Below are 19,894 nucleotides of genomic sequence, written 5' to 3' on the forward strand. Positions count from 1 at the left end.
ATGGAAGTTACAAAGAATGACAAATAACAACCTCTAGACTCAAGAAAACTTGAATCCTAAGCTGGAAATGGGGAAAGCCGAGAAGCAGCTCTACTTAAAACCATAGAATCTCCCAAAACTCAGGAACTGCCAACCCAGGCTCCACAGGAGATGAGGATGAAAGTAGGACTCAAAAAAGCAGGAAGATGCCAAGAGTGCCATTCCAATTACTAGCACCAGAAAACTGCCCTGTATCCCTGAAGACCCTAGTATAAATCTCTGGAAAGAGTGCAACAAAAGGCCTTTGGTCTGGGGGCTCATGAGTGACAGGTGAGGGGAGAAGTATCATACTGACAATAGACGGAATTAAGTAGGAGTACACACAGTGCTGAAACCCATTCCATCCACTTGAAAGTCCTCTCTGCCTAATGAAGAAACTCCTAGAGGAAGCAGCCAAGCCTATACCGTCCTGGAAGAAAACTAGAAGACAGTTTTTTAATGAATTTGACAGGCCTAGAGATAAAAGAACTAAAAAAATACCCTCAGTTAAGTGTGCACATGCATGTGCACACACACTCACACCCTACAGTCAAGAAACTACCAGCCCACCCACCATCCAAACACACAAAACTTCCAAATCAGTTTTTAGTGTCTCACTTGTAACTCTGAGCAAACAAACAAGAATCAGAATACATGGAGAAAACCTTAAAATGAAAAAAAAAACAAAAAACCAAAAGCCGGAAATAAATAGCTTGGCAGAAACAAACTATGCAAAGCCAAAAACTAAAACCAGGCGCCTGAGTTTCCAGATTTAAAGGGCCAATAGCATTTAGCACAAATGATTTTTAAAAAAAGATGTTAAGGGGTGCCTGGGTGGCTCGGGTCAGTTAAGCGTCTGCCTTTGGCTCAGGTCATGATCCTGAGGTCCAGGGATTGAGTCCCACATCGGCCTCCTTGCTCAGCAGGGAGCCTGCTTCTGCCTCTGCCTGCCATTCCCCCTGCTTATGCTCGCTCCCTCTCTCTCCGACAAATAAATATTTAAAAAAAAAAAAGATGTTAAAAAGTGTATCATGAAGACAAAAAGATGATCCTCAAGCTTCTCGGGAGGAGGGAAAAATCCTGATCACATACATATTATACATGCAAATTATCATTTGCAAGGAAGAAAAAGAAAAACAAAAAATTATTAGTATGTGAATTTACAAAGGAGAATAAATTTTAAAAATTAAAAATCAAAATAAAAAGCTTTAAATAAACAACAATCAGCTGAAATACATAATAGAAGAAAATATCATATACCAGTTTATAACACACACATGCACAAATCAAACTTAGAATGTAATGGGGTGTAGATCTGTGTCACTTAGTTGTAATAATTAATAATTTAATTCCAACAAATCAATAGACAAGAGAAAACAAAGACTCCAAAAATAGGCCCAAGTGATTAAGAAAAGCTAGAACATATAAAGGTAGTATTAATTACTTTCAAATTAATGAAGAAAAGATTATTCAACAATTGGTGTCAGGACAAGTAGGTAACCATCTGGGTAATTTTGGTTTAAGAGTGAGGTTATGGGGCGCCTGGGTGGCTCAGTTGGTTGGGCGACTGCCTTCGGCTCAGGTCATGATCCTGGAGTCCCAGGATCGAGTCCCGCATCGGGCTCCCTGCTCAGCGGGGAGTCTGCTTCTCCCTTTGACCCTCTTCCCTCTCATGCTCTTTCTCTCTCAAATAAATAAAATCTTTAAAAAAAAAAAGTGAGGTTATGTCCAGGAAAAATTTAATCATTAAAAATTAATTAAAAGTTAAAATATAGTAAATTAAAATGTGTGAGAGTTTTAGTATTTATTTTCAGAGTGGGAAAAACTTTTAAGCATTGTCAGAAAATTCAGAAGCCAGGTTTGAGGAACAAAACTAGGGAAATACACTGGTAAGAAATAGCAAAAGCTATTTACCATGATATATTCACAGGAAAGAAACCACAGAAGGCTGGTGTGATAATAACAGAATAATTTAAGTTAGAACGAAGACAAAACACCATTTTTCACCTATCAGACTGGCCAAAGATCAGGAAGTTTAAGAACACGGTCTTGGCAAAGGTTTGTGACAGGTACTCTCTCATTAGTGCAGCTAATTCAGTGTCTACAAAGGACAATTAGGCAGTATCTATCAAATTATAAATGTTAATTTGAAGCAATTCCATTTGCAGGGCTTTATATTACAGACACACATGCACAAGTGTTCAAAGACACAAATAAATATAAAATTGCAGCACTGTATCAACAGAGTGAAAACCCCAGCAGACATCACTATAAGCTACTTATATAACTGACCCAATTATATATACACCCAACAGAACACCACGCAATCACATCAACTCAATTCCAAGCGAAATTTCCAGTCTTTTTATACAGAAACTGACAATCTGATTTTAAAACTTACATGGAAATGCAGAAACTATGTACAATAGTCAAAACCTTTAAAAAAATTATTTTTTACAATACTGATACTATAAACTTCAAGACTTATAAATCTACAGTAATCAAGACAGTGTAATACTGATAAAGGAAGCAAAGATCAATGAAATAGAGAATCCAAAAACAGACCCATACATTTATGATCAATTAATTTTCAGCAAAAGTGCCAACACAAATCCATAGGGAAAACAAAGTCTGAAAAAATGGTGCTAGAACTACTGGAAACCTAAATAGAAGGGGAAAAAAAAAAAAGAACATCAACCCTTCCCTCATACAACCCACAAAAATAATTTGAGATTGACCAAAGAAATAAATATAAAACTACAAAGCTCAAGAAGAAAACAGGCAAAAATCTTTGGGGTAGACAGATTTTTTAAGGCAAGAATCCTACTCATTCTACGTATGACCATGTAAAAACCATGTTCAAAAATCTTCAAAGCAGGAGCACCTGAGTGGCTCAGTCGGTTAAGTACCCAACTCTTTGATTTCAGCTCAGGTCATGATCTCAGGATTGAGAGATCAAGCGCCACTCAGGCTCTGTACTGAGCAGGGAGTCGGCTTGAGATTCTCTCCCTCTTCCTCTGCCCCTCCCCACCGCTTTCTCTCATGTACATGCTCACTAATAAATAAATCTTAAAAAAAAAATCGTCAAAGCAGCTCTATGCACAATAACCAAAATCTAAAAAAAAAAAAAGTTCAGGTGAATGGGTCAATAAAATGTAGTATATCAGTAATATAGAAAAGTACTCAGCAATCGAAAGGAACTATTGGAACAATATGATGAACCTCACAACCATTATGGTGAATGAAAAAAGGTGGACACAAAGAGTACATAATGTATGATTCCACTTGAAATTCTAGAAAAAGCAAACTATAGTTGATCCTTGAACAAAGCAGGGGTTGGAGTGCTGAACCCCAGCACAGTCAAGAATCTGCATATAACTTTTGACTCCCAAAAAATATGACTACTAATATGGCCTACTGTTGACCAGAAGCCTTATCAATAACATAAATATATATTTTGTGATATATGCATTTTATACTGTATTCTTATGATAAAGCTAGAGAAAAAATGTTAAGAAAATCATAAGGAAAAGAAAATAAACTTACAGGACTATACTGTATTTATTTATTTTTAAAGATTTTATTTATCCGACAGTGAGAGACACAGCGAGAGAGGGAACACAAGCAGGGGGAGTGGGAGAGGGAGAGGAGGCTTCCCGCGGAACAGGGAGCCCGTTCCCTGGGAACAGGGACCCTGGGCCCAGGACCCTGGGACCATGACCTGAGCCGAAGGCAGATGCTTAATGACTGAGCCACCCAGGCGCCCCTCTATACTGTATTTATTGATACCATAGTATCATTTATTGATACCAATTGATACCAATTGACATCGTTTCATAAGATGCATCATCAGTCAGAATCTACATCAATATTGTCCTAAATAATATAAAACACTATAAATTTAAATGCTATTACTAACACTAGATATCAAAAATGAAAACATGTGAAAAAAAAAATTCATATTTACTTACAGATATAACAATTCACGCACTGATAATGAAGTGGCACTATGACTGCTTTACAGTAGCCCAGTGTAAGAGATCAGTTGCTTCACACTGGACTAGCATATACACTAATGAATGAATCGTTATACAATTTTGTCATGTCATGAAGTATTACAGTCATATTCATTAACACTGCAAACACATTTTTTCTAAAAACCACTTACCTGCGATGATAGGCTGATATACAGTTTCTCCAATTACAAGAGAGAGAAGCATACTGTAATTCTTTGAAAGTTATAAAAAAGTAAGAAAACTAACACATTATTAATTTTGTATTAAATATCACTCACCTTATGCCTACGTAAGGATAGGCTATCCACTTCCATACAAGTCTTGTACATGATTTTCTACACGATGAAAACTTAAGCAATGATGATGATGTTGACAGAAAACCGTCTCAGGCAGTTCTTGCCATTCAGTTATTAGATTTTCACACGAAGACACTCACACACACAACAGATAAGTTTATTAACTGTATGGCATGATGATTATTTACTATTCATTAAATGGAAGTGGATTATCATAAATGTCTTCATCCCTGTTGTTTTCACTCTTCATACTGAGTAGGCTGAGGAGGAGGAAGAGAGGAAGATGGTCTTGGTGTCTCAGGGTAGCAAAAGAGGTGAAGGTGAAAAGGAAGGCAGGAGAGGCAAGCCAACTTGGTGTACTTTACAGAAATACATTGTAATTTCCGTCTGACATTTTTGCTTTTTCATCTCTTTAAAAATGTTTCTACACAGTACCAATCCTTCCTCTAGCATTTGCTTTAGTTTCAGTACCCATATCATAGAAGAGTTCATGTCCGGACGCCTGGGTGGCTCAGTTGGTTAAGCGACTGCCTTCGGCTCGGGTCATGATCCTGGAGTCCCGGGATCGAGTCCTGCATCGGGCTCCCTGCTCAGCAGGGAGTCTGCTTCTCCCTCTGACACTCCCCCCTCTCTCATGTGCTCACTCTCTCTCTCATTCTCTCTCAAATAAAATCTTTAAAAAAAAATAAAGAAGGGTCCATGTCCTAGAAGAAGTCAAAAGCAGTCCTGAATAATTAGAATCCTTCTGCCAGACAGTCTAATGTCAATCTGTTTTCTGGCACTGCTTCATTGACATCTTCTTCTTCATCACCTGGCACTGGTTCAGATGTGTTTATCCTCATCAAGTCATCTTCTATTAATTCCTTTTGTGTGGCATCTATTAACTCTTGAATTTCTCCAAGATCTGTACCTTAAAACCCTTCACACCCCCCAACCCTTTTTTGCCATATCCACAATCTCTTTCATGATTTCCTTGATTGGTCTGTTGTAAATTCTGTGAAGTCACACACAACTTCTAGACACATTTTTCTTCTGCAGGAATTTACTGTTTTGGGCTTGATGGTTTTCATGGCTTGTTCTATAAACAATGATGGCATCCTCAATGATACAATCCTTCCAGACTTTCATGATGTTCTATCAGGGTTCTTTTCCATAGTGTTGAAAATCCTTTCTAGAGAGTACCATGTGTGATGAGCCTTAAAGGTCCTTAAGACCTCCTGATCTAGAGGCTAAATTAGAGATGTTGTGTTTAGGGGCAAGTAGACCACTTTGATGCCTTTTGTGCTGAACTCATCAGGTTCTGGGTACCCAGGGACATTGTCTAAGATCAAAAGAACTTTAAAAGGCAGTGCCTTACTGGCAAGGTACTTCCTGACTTAAGGGACAAAGTACTGATGGAACTAATCCCGAAAAAAGATTCTCATTGTTCAGGCCTTTTTGTTGTACAACCAAAAGTCTGGGGTGCCTGCTGGCTCGGTCAGTACAGCATGAGACTCTGATCTCAGGGTCCTGAGTTTGAGCCCCACCTTGGATGCAGAGATTTAAAAAAAACTTCACCTCTTTTGCTACCCTGAGACACCAAGACCATCTTCCTCTCTTCCTCCTCCTCAGCCTACTTCATCGGGCAGTTGGTTTTTATCTTTTCCATTCAAGGTTTGAAGATTAGCAGCTTTACACATAAGGACATTCCTGGTCATAAACCCAATTGCATTTGCACAAAACAGAAGAATTGGCCTATCCCTTCCTACCTTAAATCCTAAGGCTCATTTCTCTTCCATATTAATAAATGTCCTTTATGGTATTTTTTTTCCAGAATAGGGCACTTTTTGTCTGCATTAAAAAAAAACCTGTTCAGGCAAATATTCTTTCTCCTCAATGATTTTCTTAATGCCATCTGGGAACTCATCTGCTGCCTCTTGGTCAGCAGAAGCTGTTTCTCCTGTTTTCTTGACATTTTAAAAATCACACCTTTTTCTAAAATTATCAAACCATTCTTTGCTGGCACTAAATTCTCCAGCTTTAGAACCCTTCACCTTCCTTTTGCTTTTAGTTGTCCTATATTGACTTCACCTTTCCTCAAATCATATTAGAGTCTATAGGTATGCCTTTTCTATAGCAACCCTGCACCCACATAAAAGCTGCATTTTCAATACAAGATAAAAAGGTATTTCAAAAAGTACAAGGTTTTGACGCCTTCTGGCATAACTGCAGCAACAGCTTCAAGAATTTCCTTTTCTTTTCCTATGATGGTCCTTATGCTGGATTCATTCATCTTGAACTGGCAGGCAACTGTAGCTGCAGGTCTCAATCTATGGTACTTAAACAATTCAACACTTTCTTATAATGTCATGACTTTTCCCTGCTCCTTGGGAGCACTTCCAGCATTACTAGTGGCACTTGAAATGGGTCCCATGGTGTTATTCAAGGTTTACAGTACTGCAAATACGCAAAAACTGCACAGATCACTTTTTACTGTGATACGCAATTTACTGCAGAGACAAACTGCTCACACAGAGATGATTAGCATCACACCACCATGTTTTAAGCAGACTCAAACACCTAAGCTCACCACAATAGCAACATGAGATGACTACAAAATAATTACAGTAGTACAGTATGTACTAAAGTTTATGCAGTTATGATTTAATACTGCATCTTTATGTTTGTTTTGATTTTTTACTGTAAATGATGCAATGTATGGTCTGTGTTTGCATACATTTTAATAAATTTTAACTTTTCATAATAGATCTGTGAATATTTTATGGTAGTAAGTAATAAACTACATATATTCTAAGCATTCATGAAACACCTTTTTAATTTTTCAGTATTTCTAAGCTACATGGTTTCTCTGCAAGTTTTTTTCAAATTGCCACAAATCTCAAAAAAAATTTTTCAATTTATTTATTGAAAAAAATCTGCATAAGTGGACCCCCACAATTCAAACTAATGTTGTTCAAGGGTCAACTGTAATCTACAGTAAGACAGCAAATGAGTCTTTCCCTAAGGTCAGGAGAGGAGGGAGAGACAGACTTTTGGAAGTGATGGAGATGTTCTGTGTCTTGACTGTAGTGGTGGTTTCAAGAGTGTGTATATCTGTCAAAATCCACCAAATTGTACAGTTTAAGAGAGTGGAGTTTACTGTACATAAATTATACCTTAATAAAGCTGTCAAAAAAAATAGTGCTGTAAGTAACTGAAATGGACCTACACCTACAACCAAGAAGCATTGTTAAACCAAAAAACAGCAAGGTGCAGTAAGAGGGTAAAAACAGCAATCTTTTAGAAAAAGAGTGGGAGAAAGGAAATGCACAGAAACATATGCTTGCTTATGCACACATTAGGTATAGAAAGATACATAATATAATAGTGAAGATTTCCGGGGAAGAGAACTACAAAACCAAGCGTCAGGAGTGTGAAAAAGCTTACTTTTCACTATATACCCATTCAAATGTTTTATTATATAGAGATAAAACCTAATCAAAATTAAAATATTATATTTCTCTGAAAATAAGTTATATTTAGCACACTGACTAATTCATCTTGGAAGGCACTATATTATAAAAGTATAAGCCACTTACCTTACCGAGACAAAAATCACATAACACCGTTTCTTTAAGTTGACTGATAACGCTTCCAATGAATGATGCTTCTAATAACTTCCTGTGTTTGGGAATTAATCCTAAAAGAAAAAAAAAATCCTGTAACTAAAGTAAAACAATCTATTAAAACACATAAGAATATAAAAGTACTATTGTCTACTAACTCATATTAAAACAGCTTAAGACTAAGCTAGACTAAGTAAACAACTGCCTAATAACAATGTAAAGCATCACATATCTCACTTTTACATCATATAATAGATTAGGTTTTTCTTCAAATACAATCACCACCTCCAAACCTCCACTGCATGGAAGGAGTATATTTTCCTTCTCAACTGGTGCTGAGCTTCACCACATGCCTTCCTTTGGCCTCATGGTGGGCAGAGTATACTTCCCTGCCCCCATAACCTTAGCCATCTAACTTGGTTTGGCCAATGGTATATTAAGAGAAATGATGCAGAGGTTTGAAATGTCTTTGTGCAGCTGGGCTTGCCCTCTTGCACCTCTGCCATCACCGTAAGAGCTTCACCAGGTAGATGAAGGCAGCCCTTCAGCCTAGACCCCAGAATAAACAAAGAGTAGAACTGAGCCAAACCCCAAATGAGGTGACAAGCCAAACCCACAGTGAGAAATAAAGCCCACCCATATCGACAGCTGCCCACCAAGCCTAACCTAAGTCACCTAACGCACAGCTGCTCTGCAGATATGTGATCAATTAACTGCTGTTTTAAGCCACCGAGCTCTAGGGCAGTTTCTTATACAGCAACAGCTAATACATATTGTGATTAATTTTTACTTTCTGAGCTCTAAACTTACCAAAGATTAAGCCCCAGAAACATAACAAAAAAAGAAAGCTCATTTATATTACTTTAGTACTTTAGCACTAAGAATTATAATTTTTAAAATGATGAATATTCTTTTTACATCTATTTCTCCCAATTTCTAAGTATTTTAATACATTTGGCAGTTGGGACCTACCTTATAAAAGAGATAAACTGATACACAACTCTACAGTATTTGTCAATCATCTGTTCAAGGTGTGCTAAGGACCACTTCAATTCTCACGCAACCAGTACTAATCTAGCATTACACAACTTAATAAACCCCCTTTCTTTATAACCCTTAATATCTTGCAAATAAGAACTGAAATGCACCCTCTCACCTGTTAACAAATTGACAAGCCCCTCCTACACAACCCAGAGCTAGATTAATATAATCCTAATGAAAACAATATCAGGGTCAAAAAAACACAATTAAGCTTTACATAAAATGACCACTTCAGAAATCCTAAAATAACATTTATATTTGGGCGCCTGGATGGCTAGTCAGTTAAGCGTCTGCCTTAAGCTCAGGTCATGATCCCAGAGTCCTGGGATGAGACCCACGTCAGGCTCCCTGCTCAGTGGGGAGCCTGCTTCTCCCTCTCCCTCTGCCCCTCCCTGTGCTTGTACTCTCTCTCTCTGACAAATAAATATAGAAAAAAATAACATTTATATTTTACCACAAAAGAAATCTTACAAGGCACATTAGAAAATACTGAGAATTTAACAATAATCCATTTCCCACAGTGCTTTATAATAAAATGTACTCAAATTTTAATTATTAAAATATTTGGATTATAGGGGTGCCTGGGTGGCTCAGTTGGTTAAGCGACTGCCTTTGGCTCAGGTCATGATCCCAGCGTCCTGGGATCAAGCCCCGCATCGGGCTCCCTGCTCCGCGGGAAGCCTGCTTCTCCCTCTCCCACTCCCCCTGCTTGTGTTCCCTCTCTCGCTGTCTCTCTCTCTCTCTCTCTGCCAGTTAAATAAATAAATAAAATCTTAAAAAAAAATTTAAGATTTTATTTATTTGAGAGAGACAGCACATAAGCGGGGGGGGGGGTGTAGACAGAGGGAGAGGGAGAAGCTGACTCCCTGCTGAGCAGGGAGCCAGACATAGGGCTTGATCCCAGGACCCTAAGATCATGACCTGAGCCAAAGGCAGATGTTTAACTGACTGAGCCATCCAGGCACCCCATGATTATAAAAAAAATTTTTAAACAGAAAGGAAAAAAAAAGAAAAAATTTGGATTGTATATCACCCAATGTATTTTAATATTAAAGTCATTTTTTTAAAAAACATTCCATGATTAGGGCACCTGGGTGGCTCAATCAGTTGAGGGTCCAACTCTTGATTTCGGCTCAGTTCATAATCTCAGGGTTGTGGGATCAAGCCCCATGTCGGGGCTACACACTCAGCAGGGAAGTCTGCTTGAAATTCTTTGCCCCTCCCCTCTCTGAAATAAATTTTTAAAAATATCCAAAAAAACATTTTATGACTGAGATATAATTCCTTACCATAAAATCCACCTCTTTATAGTATACAATTTAGTGGGTTTTAGTACATTCAGAGTTGTGTAACAATTGCCAGTATCTAATTCCAGAATATTTTCATGACCTCAAAAAAATCCCCCAAAAAACATGCTCATTAAAAGTCATTCTCCATTACCCCTCCCTCCAGCCCCTGGCAACTATAAATCTACCTTCTGTTTTTATGGTTTGACTATTCTAGACGTTGCATATAAATGGAATCATACAACATATGGTCGCTGTGACTGGCTTCTTTCATGTTTTCAAGGCTCAGATAACATAGCATTTATCAGTAATGCCCTATGATTTTTATGGTTGAGTACTATCCCACTGTACAAACATGCCACATTTTAACTATTAATCAGTTCATGGATGTTTGATAGTTTTTTTTTTAAAGATTTTATTTATTTAGGGGCACCTGGGTAGATAAATCTTTTTTTTTTTTTTAAGATTTATTTATTTATTTGACAGAGAGAGAGAGAGAGACAGCGAGAGGGAACACAAGCAGGGGGAGTGGGAGAGGGAGAAACAGGCTTCCTGCGGAGCAGGGAGCCCGATGCAGGGCTCAATCCCAGGACCCCGGGATCACAACCTGAGCTGAAGGCAGACGCTTAACAACTGAGTGACCCAGGCACCTGTGACAGATTGTTCCTACTTTGTGGCTATCACAAATAATGCTATGAACAATCCTAATGAGTTTTGTGTGAACACAGGTTTCCAGTCTTTTGGTTATACACAAAGAAGTATGACTGCTGGACTGTATGATAGTTAACTTCAGACGGACTGTTTTCCAAACCAGCTGTATCCTTTTACATTTCCACCAGCCATGTAGGAGGGTACCAATTTCTCTACATCCTGGTCAGCATTTTTTTACTATCTTTTTAAACTTTAGCATCCTTTTGGGTGTAAAGTGGTATCTCACTGTACTTCTGATTTATATTTTCCTAATGACTAATTAGGTGAGCATCTTTTCATGAGCTTATTGGCCATTTGTATTTCTTCTCTGCAGAAATATACATTCATATCCTTTCCTCTTTTTAAATTGGGTCGCTTTTCTTTTTCTTATTGAGTTGTAACAGTTCTTTATCTAGATATTAGACTCAGCAGGTGCATCGCTTACAGATATTTTCTCCAATTCTGTTACTTGTCGCCTCATTTTCTTGATAGAGTCCTTTGACGCACAAGTCTTTATTTTTAGTTATGTCCAATTAATCTATTTTTCTTTGGTTTCTTATGATTAGATGTCATATCCAAGAAACCACTACCTAATTCAAAACCATGAGGATTTACATCTGTTTTCTTCTAGGAGTTTTATAGTTAGCTTACATTTAGATCTGGTCAATCTTGAGTTCATTTTGTATATGGTACAAAGTAGGAGAAAAACCTTCATTCTTTTGCAGGTGAATATACAACTGTCAGAGCATCATTTGTTAAAGACCATTCTTTACCTACTGAATTGTCTTGGAAATATTGTCAAAAATCAACTGCCAGTAAACATATGGGTTTAATTCTGGACTCTCTATATTGTTCCACTCATCTATATGATGTTATGCCAGTACCACAAATCTCTTAATTACTGTAGCCTTGTAGTAAACTTTTTCTGAGATATAATCGACATATTGTATGAGTTTCAGGGATATAATACATTGATATGATACTTGTGTAGATTAACATGATCACCACAATAAACCTATTTAACATGTGTCATCATACATAGTTACTAAAATCTTTTTTCTTGTGATGAAAAGTTTTAAGATCTACTCTCTTAGCAACTTCCAAATATACAGTATTATTTTTTTTAAAGATTTTATATATTTATTTGAGAGAGCAGAGCGAGAGAGAGAGAGCACAAGCAGGGGTAGAAGGGCAGGGAGCCCAACATGGAGCTTGATCCCAGGACCCTGGACCTGAGCCAAAGGCAGACACTTAACCAACTGAGCCACCCAGGCACCCCACGAAACATTATTATTATAGTCACCAAGCTGTATATTACATCCCCATGACTTATTTATTTAACTGAAAGTTTGAATTTTTTGGCCCCCTTCCCCTTCACCCATTTCACCTACCCCCCACCTATGGCAACCACCAATCTGTTCTCTGTACCTATGAACTTAGTTTTTTATTTTTGTTTTTAGATTCTGCATATAAGTGAGATCAAACAGTATTTGTCTTACCTATTTCACTTAGCATAATGACCTTAAGGTCCATCCATGTTGTCACAAATGCAAGATTTCATTTTTTTATGGCTGAGTAATATTCCATTGTGTATATAGTCCACTGTATATATTTTTATATATGTATATATAAAAATATATATATTTTTTCTTTATCCATTCATCAATGGATATTTACGCTGTTTCCTTAACTATTGTAAATAACGCTGCAATGAACAGGGATGCATATATCTTTCTGAAATAGTATATTTGTTTTCTCCTGACAAATACCCAGGACCTTATGGTAGTTCTCTTTTTTATTTTTTAAGGAAACTTCATATTGTTTTCCATGCTGGCTGTACCCATTCACATCTCCACTGAGAGTGAACAAAGGTTTCCTTTTCTTCACATCCTTGCCAATATTTGTTATTTGTTGTCTTTTTGATAATAGTCATTCTAACAGGTGTAAGACGGTATTTCATTGTAGTTTTGATTTGCATTTTCCTGGTGAATCGTGATGTTGAGCATCTTTCCATGTACCTATTGGCCATCTGTATGTCTTCTCTGAAAAAAAAGTCTATTCAGATCTTCTGCCCATTTTTAATTGGATTGTTTATATATTTTGGATATCAAGCACTTATCAAATAGATAATTTGCAAATATTTTCTTCTATTCTATAGGTTACCTTCTCGTTTTGTGATGGTTTCCTTTGCCATGCAGAAGCTGTTTTTAGTATGATGCAGTCCCCCACTTGTTATTTTTGTTTTGTTGCTTTTGCTTTTTTTTTTAAGATTTATTTATTTGAGACAGAGGGAGCACACGTGCGTGCATGCATGAAGGAGGAACAGAGGGAGTGTCCTGAGCAGACTCCACACCCAGCATGGAGCCCAACACAGGGTTCGATTCCACAACCCCAAGACCATGACCTGAGTTGAAACCAAGAGTCAGACACTTAACTGACTGCGCCACCCAGGTGCCCCTGTTGCTTTTGTTTTTAATGTATATTCACAACATCATCACCAAGACCTATACCAAGGAGCTTACCCCCTATGTTTTTTTTCCAGGAATTTATGGTCTCAAGTCTTATATTCAAGTCTTTAATCCATTCTGAGTAATTTTTTGTATAATTTAAGATAGTGGCCCAGTTTCATTCTTTTGGATGTGGCTGTCCAGTTTTCCCATCAACATTTATTGGAGACTATCATTTCCCCATCATACGCTCTTGGCTCCCTTTGTAGTTAAGTTCTGAAATAAGGAAGTGTGAATCTCTCAACTTTGCCATTCTTTTTCAAGATTATTTTGGCTATATGATATTAATTTTAGGATCAGCTTGTGAACTTCTGCAAAAAAGTCAGCTAGGATTTTAATAGGTACTGCACTGAATCTGTAGATAATTTGAGGAATACTGCCATCTTAGTAGTAAGTCTTCCAATCCTTGAACATGGACAGCTTTTCATTTATGTCATCTTTAGTTTTTTAAATGATGTTTTAGAATTTTCAGCATGCAAGGCTTGTACTTCATTTGTTAAATTTATTACTAAGTACTTTATTCTTTTTTGATTCTATTATAAAAGGAATTGGTTTCTTAATATCCTTTTTAGATGATTCATCACTAGTATACAGAAATACAACTAATTTTTGTACATTGATCTTATATAACCTTGCTGAATTCACTTATTAGTACTAATTGGCTCTGGGGCCTTTTTTGTGGATTTCTTAGAATTTCCTACATATAAGATCATGTCATCTGCAAAACTGTTTTATTTATTCCTTTCCAATCTGGATGCCTTTATTTCTTTTTCTTACCTCAATTCCCTGGCTAGAACCTCCAGTACAATGGTGACTAAAAGTGGCAAGAGCAGGGATGCCTGGGTGGCTCAGTTGGTTAAGCCTCTGCCTTCTGTGCCATCCTGCTCAGCGGGGAGCCTGCTTCTTCCTCTCCTTCTGCTTGCCGCTCCCCCTTCTTATGCTCTCTCTGATAAATAAAATCTTAAAAAAAAAAACCTTCAGTCTTTCACCATAAAGTATGATGTTAGAGATAGGCTTTTCATAGATGCTCTTCTATTCCTTTCTTAAGTGTTTTTATCATGAAAGGGTGTTGGATTTTGTCAAATGCTTTCTCTACATCTGCAGAGGTGATCATGTGTCTCTCCCCCCTTTATTCCATTAACATAGTATATTACTTTGACTTTCCTCAATCTTATAAAAAGCTTCTAACAAGAAAACCTATAGCTTACATTACAAGAGTAAAATATTGACTGCTTTCTCCCTAAGTTCAGAAAGAAGGCAAAGATGTCCTCTCTTACTTCTATTCAATATTGTACTTGAGGTCCTAGCTAATACAATAAAGCAAGAAAGAGGGCGCTTGGGTGGCTCAGATGGTTAAGCGTCTGCCTTCGGCTCAGGTCATGATCCCAGGGTCCTGGGATCGAGTCCCGCATCGGGCTCCCTGCTCCTTGGGAGCCTGCTTCTCCCTCTGCTTCTCTCTCCCTCCCCCTCTGTCTCTCATGAATAAATAAATAAAATCTTTAAAAAAAAAAAAAAGCAAGAAAGAGAAACAAAAAGCCCATAGACTAAAAAACAAGAAAGAAAAACCTCTTGACATGATTATTCAAGTGGAAAATACTAAGGATCTATTTAAAAACCTATTAAATACATGAATCTAGCAAGGTCACAGAATAAAAGCCAATAAATAATACCAATTAATTTCTATATTCTAGCAAAACGAAATTATTTTAAAAACACAAATTACAAGAACATCAAAAACATTAAATACTTAAATTTAAAAGACAAAAAAACTTCTACACTGAAAACCATGAAACATTACTAAGAGAAATTAATAAGTCCTAAGTGGATAAATATAGCACATTTAGAAAATTCAATATTATCAAGATATCCAGTCTCCTCGGGACGCCTGGGTGGCTCAGGCCTTAAGCGTCTGCCTTCAGCTCAGGTCATGATCCTGAGTCCCACGTTGGGCTCCCTGCTCGGCAGGGAGCCTGCTTCTCCCTCTGACCCTCCCCCTTCTCATGCTCTCTCTCTCTCAAAAATAAAATAAAAAATAAAAAAAATAAAATTTATGTGGAAATGGAAAGATAAAACCAATTCTGAAAGAAAACGACAAAGATGGAAGCTATAATAATTATAGAGCATATTTGAAGACAAATCAATGGAACAAAAAATCTACAGACACATTTAGACAGCAAAAGAATTGAACATACCCCTCACAAAAGATAATTTACAAATGACCAATAAAGATCTGAGAAAGTGTTCAATATGAGTCATCAGGAAAATGCATATCAAGGGCACCTGGGTGGCTCAGTCATTAAAGGCCTTGCTCCACGCATGACCCCAGAGTCCTTCCTGGGATTCCTTGCTCAGCAGGAAGCCTGCTTTTCCTTCTCCCACTCCCACTGCTTGTGTTCCCTCTCTCACTGTGTCTGTCAAATAAATAGGTAAAATCTTTACCAAAAAAAAAAAAAAATGCATATCAAAAACACAACGAGACATTACTACAAGCCCTCTAAAATGGCTAAAATTAAAAAGACTGACAAAATCCAGTATTTGTGAACAGTGCAGAGCTCTAAGAATGCCGCTGGTAGGATGAAATGGAATAAATACCTTGGAAGTTTGGTACTTTCCTATAAAGTTAAATTTTACCTACACTCTGACTCAAATTCCAGTCCTAATTATTTACCCCCCAAAAATAAAAACATATGACCACAAAAAGACCTACACAAAAATGTTTCTATTAATTTTACATATAATACCCAAGATATTGACTTCCTGCATCAATTATTAGGTATATAAAAATAAACTGTGGCATTTTCATGCAATGGAATACTCATAAGGGAAAAAAACATAAGCACGTTGCTTACGCAACATGGAAAAAATTAAAAACCATTATGTTAAGGGAAAGAAGTCAAACAGAATAGTACACACTGCATAATCCCACTTACATGAAGTTCTAGAACAGACAAAACTCACCTATAATGACAGAAAACACAACAGTGATTACCCACAGTGGAGTCAGGAACATACCTGAATAGGTTCCAAGGTACATTTTTTTTTTAAAGATTTTATTTATTTATTTGAGAGAGAGAGAGAGAGAGAGAGAGAAACAGCATGAGAGGGGAGAAGGTCAGAGGGAGAAGCAGGCTCCCCGCCGAGCCGGGAGCCCGATGCGGGACTCGATCCCAGGACTCCGGGATCATGACCTGAGCCGAAGGCAGTCACTTAACCAACTGAGCCACCCAGGCGCCCTCCAAGGTACATTTTAGGGATGATGGAAATCAAGATTGGAGTGGTAGCTTCACAAGTGTTTACATGCCCAAGCTTATCAAACTTTACAATCTTAATCTGTAGATTATATTAAATGTAAAATATACTTCAAAAAAGCCATTTTGTAAAAAAGTTTGCAGGGATGGAGATCTTTTTCTTAGAAATTAGGAATATTAAATATGATATGGCTTTAATTGGCTTTTTTTTTTTATTTTATTTATTTGACAGAGAGAGAGAGAAAGTGAGAGAGCACAAGCAGGGGGAGTGGCAGAGGGAGAGGGAGAAGCAAGCTCCCCACTGAGCAGGAAGCCCGATGCAGAGTTCAATCCCAGGACCCTGGGATCATGACCTGAGCTGAAGGCAGACGCATAGCCAACAGAGCCACCCAGGTGCCCCTGATTGGCTTTTAAATATAAATTACTAATAAATAACAAGTTTTCCTCTAAACAAAATAGCAAAAGCAATACCTAACAAGTGGAAGCATTTTCACATTAAATACAGCACATTAAAAAATAATTTATTTTTTTTTAAGTCCTACTTTTTTTTTTTAAAACTAAGCTCTTTGCCCAATGTAGCACTTGAACTCACAACCCTGGTATCAGGGTTGCATGCTCTACCAAGTGAGCCAGCCAGGTGCCCCCCGGAAAAAAAATAATTTAAAACAAACCAAAACAGAATCATACCAGGTATGTAAATATTATATATTCAGGAAAAAAAGTCATTTCCTCCTTTTTTATGCCCCCAACAAGCACTTTATTCAATGCACAAATGTTTATTATACCTCTAAATACAGAATTTATTAGTTATATAGCAAGTATGTTTATGAAACATACGTCCTCCTCTTTAAGTTTCAAATCATTTTTGTACCCCAGTTATCAAATAGTAACTACTTGTCAATTTAGACATGATGGATTTGACCACAAAAAGAGCCGTGGTATCTTAGAGTTGGAGAGCCCATTCATTATCTACTGGCATTAAACCCTGAAAACTGCAAAATGCCTCAAGAATAGTTGCTTCAAAATCTATAGGGAAAGTTCAACGCTAAGCCCACTCATAGGCAGTGATTTTCTAAATATTTTAGCCTTGGAAATTTATCTAAAAAATATAAAATCCTGTTTAGAAGAAAGGGGTATGGGAACAAGCAGAAGGGAGGACGAGAAGTTGCTGTTGCTATTCACTACCCACCAAGCTCACAATACCTTAGTCAACATCTGCCCACTAGGACAGTGGTCTCTAAAGCTGTTCTGAAGAGCACAGTTTGAGAAAGAGTAATCTAGAGCTGGACTGTCCAATATGATTATCAATTAGCAATGTGTAGTTACTAAGCACTTGAAATGTGGCTAGTCCAAACTCAGATTATTTGGTTTATTTTTTTTAACAACCCTTAAAAATATGTTAAACCATTTTGGGGGATGGGGGAGTGGAGCCAAAGTTGGCCTAAGTGACAAAGTAGTTTATCAACTGCTGCTCTTGAGCACATGGAAGCTGTACTAAACAGTCTGTCAGATTATGTGAAGCTAACTAAGACTCAATAGCAGCCTAGTCAACAAGGCAGAAATGCCCACATTCCCAGGTATACTGAAAAAGTCCAAATGGTTAAGGAGGGAGGATTACAAGATTGAATCTACTCTACTCACTCGGCTCAGCTATACCCTAATTCATACTCCTGGGTCAAGTGTGCAAACACCATCATGGTTCTGAAAATTGGATGCCGAGACTGAGCCTTTGTTCACTTGGAGGTCGTCATACCAATACGCTAAAAGGCAAAGAAGGCTGTCATGCGTGACTGATACATGGAGAGCAAAGAGGACTACTTCTGGAACCCAGGAGAATCACTGGGGCACCTCTTAGAACTCTTATCTAATACCTTGGTCAAAGGACAACAAAGTTAGGACTACAAAGACCTCAGATCCCACAGCATGTATATCCCCAACCAAACTGAGAACAACTCATCCGGTCCAGTGTTGGCATAAACCAAAATCAAACAGGTAAGTGACAAGGTAACCATTACTGTTTTATTTGTATTTTAAGAAATTTTTGTTATTAAAGTACACATACAATGTTATATTAATTTCAGATGTACAACACAGTGACTCGCCTGGTACCTATTATTATTAATTTAGGCTTCATGACCACTTGCAGAAGAGAGGCCCATAGATAGCAGTTGTTTTATGTTGTTTCTTTTCCCCCGTCCTCCTCCTCTACCATATATGAAAGGCAAATGTGGTAGCTAATATTTTAAGTTGCAGATGAAAAATATGACTGAATTGACATTACTCCCAAAACTGATAAGATTTTAATGACAAAAAGAGAAAAACATACAAGAGCACGAAATAAAAACAGATTTAACCCCAAATACATCAGAAATCACATTACATGTCCATGGATCAAATCCTCCAGATAGATCGAGATTATGAGATGTACTTAGAGCATAAAAATGAAGAAAGGCAGGGCGCCTGGGTGGCTCAGTTGGTTAAGCGACTGCCTTTGGCTCAGGTCATGATCCTGGAGTCCCAGGATTGAGTCCCACATCGGGCTCCCTGCTCAGCGGGGAGTCTGCTTCTCCCTCTGACCCTCCCCCCTCTCATGCTCTCTCTCTCTTTCTCTCTCTCAAATAAATAAATAAAATCTTTAAAAAAAATGAAGAAAGGCATAAAGGACAAATAGAGAATACAAATATTAAGCAAAGGAAAGTCTGTATATCTACATTAATACCAAAGCAACTTTAAGACAAAAGCCAGTATTAAAGAGGAACATAATGATTAAGGCTTCAATTTAACAGGAAGCTCTAACAATTTCAAACTGCACCCATCTAAGAACATAAACTAAAAATATATAGTTCTTGGGGTGCCTGGGTGGCTCAGTTGGTTAAGCATCTGCCTTCGGCTCAGGTCATGACCTCAGGGTCCCGGGGTCAGGCTCCCTGATCAGCAGAGGTCTGCTTCTCCCTCTCCCTCTGCCTCTCCCCCCACCGACTAGTTCTCTCTCTCTCACTCACTCTTTCTCAAATAAATTCTTTTAAAATAAATAAATAAATAAATAAATAAAATATACAATTCTCAAGTTGACATATGTAGTTCCCTAATTGACAAATACAAGGAAAAATGGAGAAATCCAAAATCATAACTGAGACACTTGGACACATTCTTCTCAGCAACTGATGTAACAAGCAGACAAAAAAAC

The 19,894-nt window shown here is 37.6% G+C and overlaps 1 protein-coding gene across 11 annotated transcripts in view; it reads right to left on the bottom strand.

Moving 5' to 3' along the window:
- ESCO1 (establishment of sister chromatid cohesion N-acetyltransferase 1) overlaps positions 1-19,894 on the bottom strand; it is an 84,618-nt gene that overhangs the window by 52,177 nt on the left and 12,547 nt on the right. For 7 of the 11 annotated variants that reach the window (XR_003516892.2, XR_003516891.2, XM_027575977.1 and 4 more), the window contains exon 2: positions 7,909-8,009. The gene's annotated coding sequence lies outside the window, so the exon portion shown is untranslated. Of the gene's footprint in view, positions 1-4,312; positions 4,591-7,908; positions 8,010-19,894 lie in introns of all 11 variants that reach the window. The other 4 variants (XM_027575975.1, XM_027575970.1, XM_027575972.1 and 1 more) reach the window with 3 other exon arrangements.

The sequence above is a fragment of the Zalophus californianus genome, chromosome 14 (assembly GCF_009762305.2).
Source record: "Zalophus californianus isolate mZalCal1 chromosome 14, mZalCal1.pri.v2, whole genome shotgun sequence".
NCBI lineage: Eukaryota > Metazoa > Chordata > Mammalia > Carnivora > Otariidae > Zalophus > Zalophus californianus.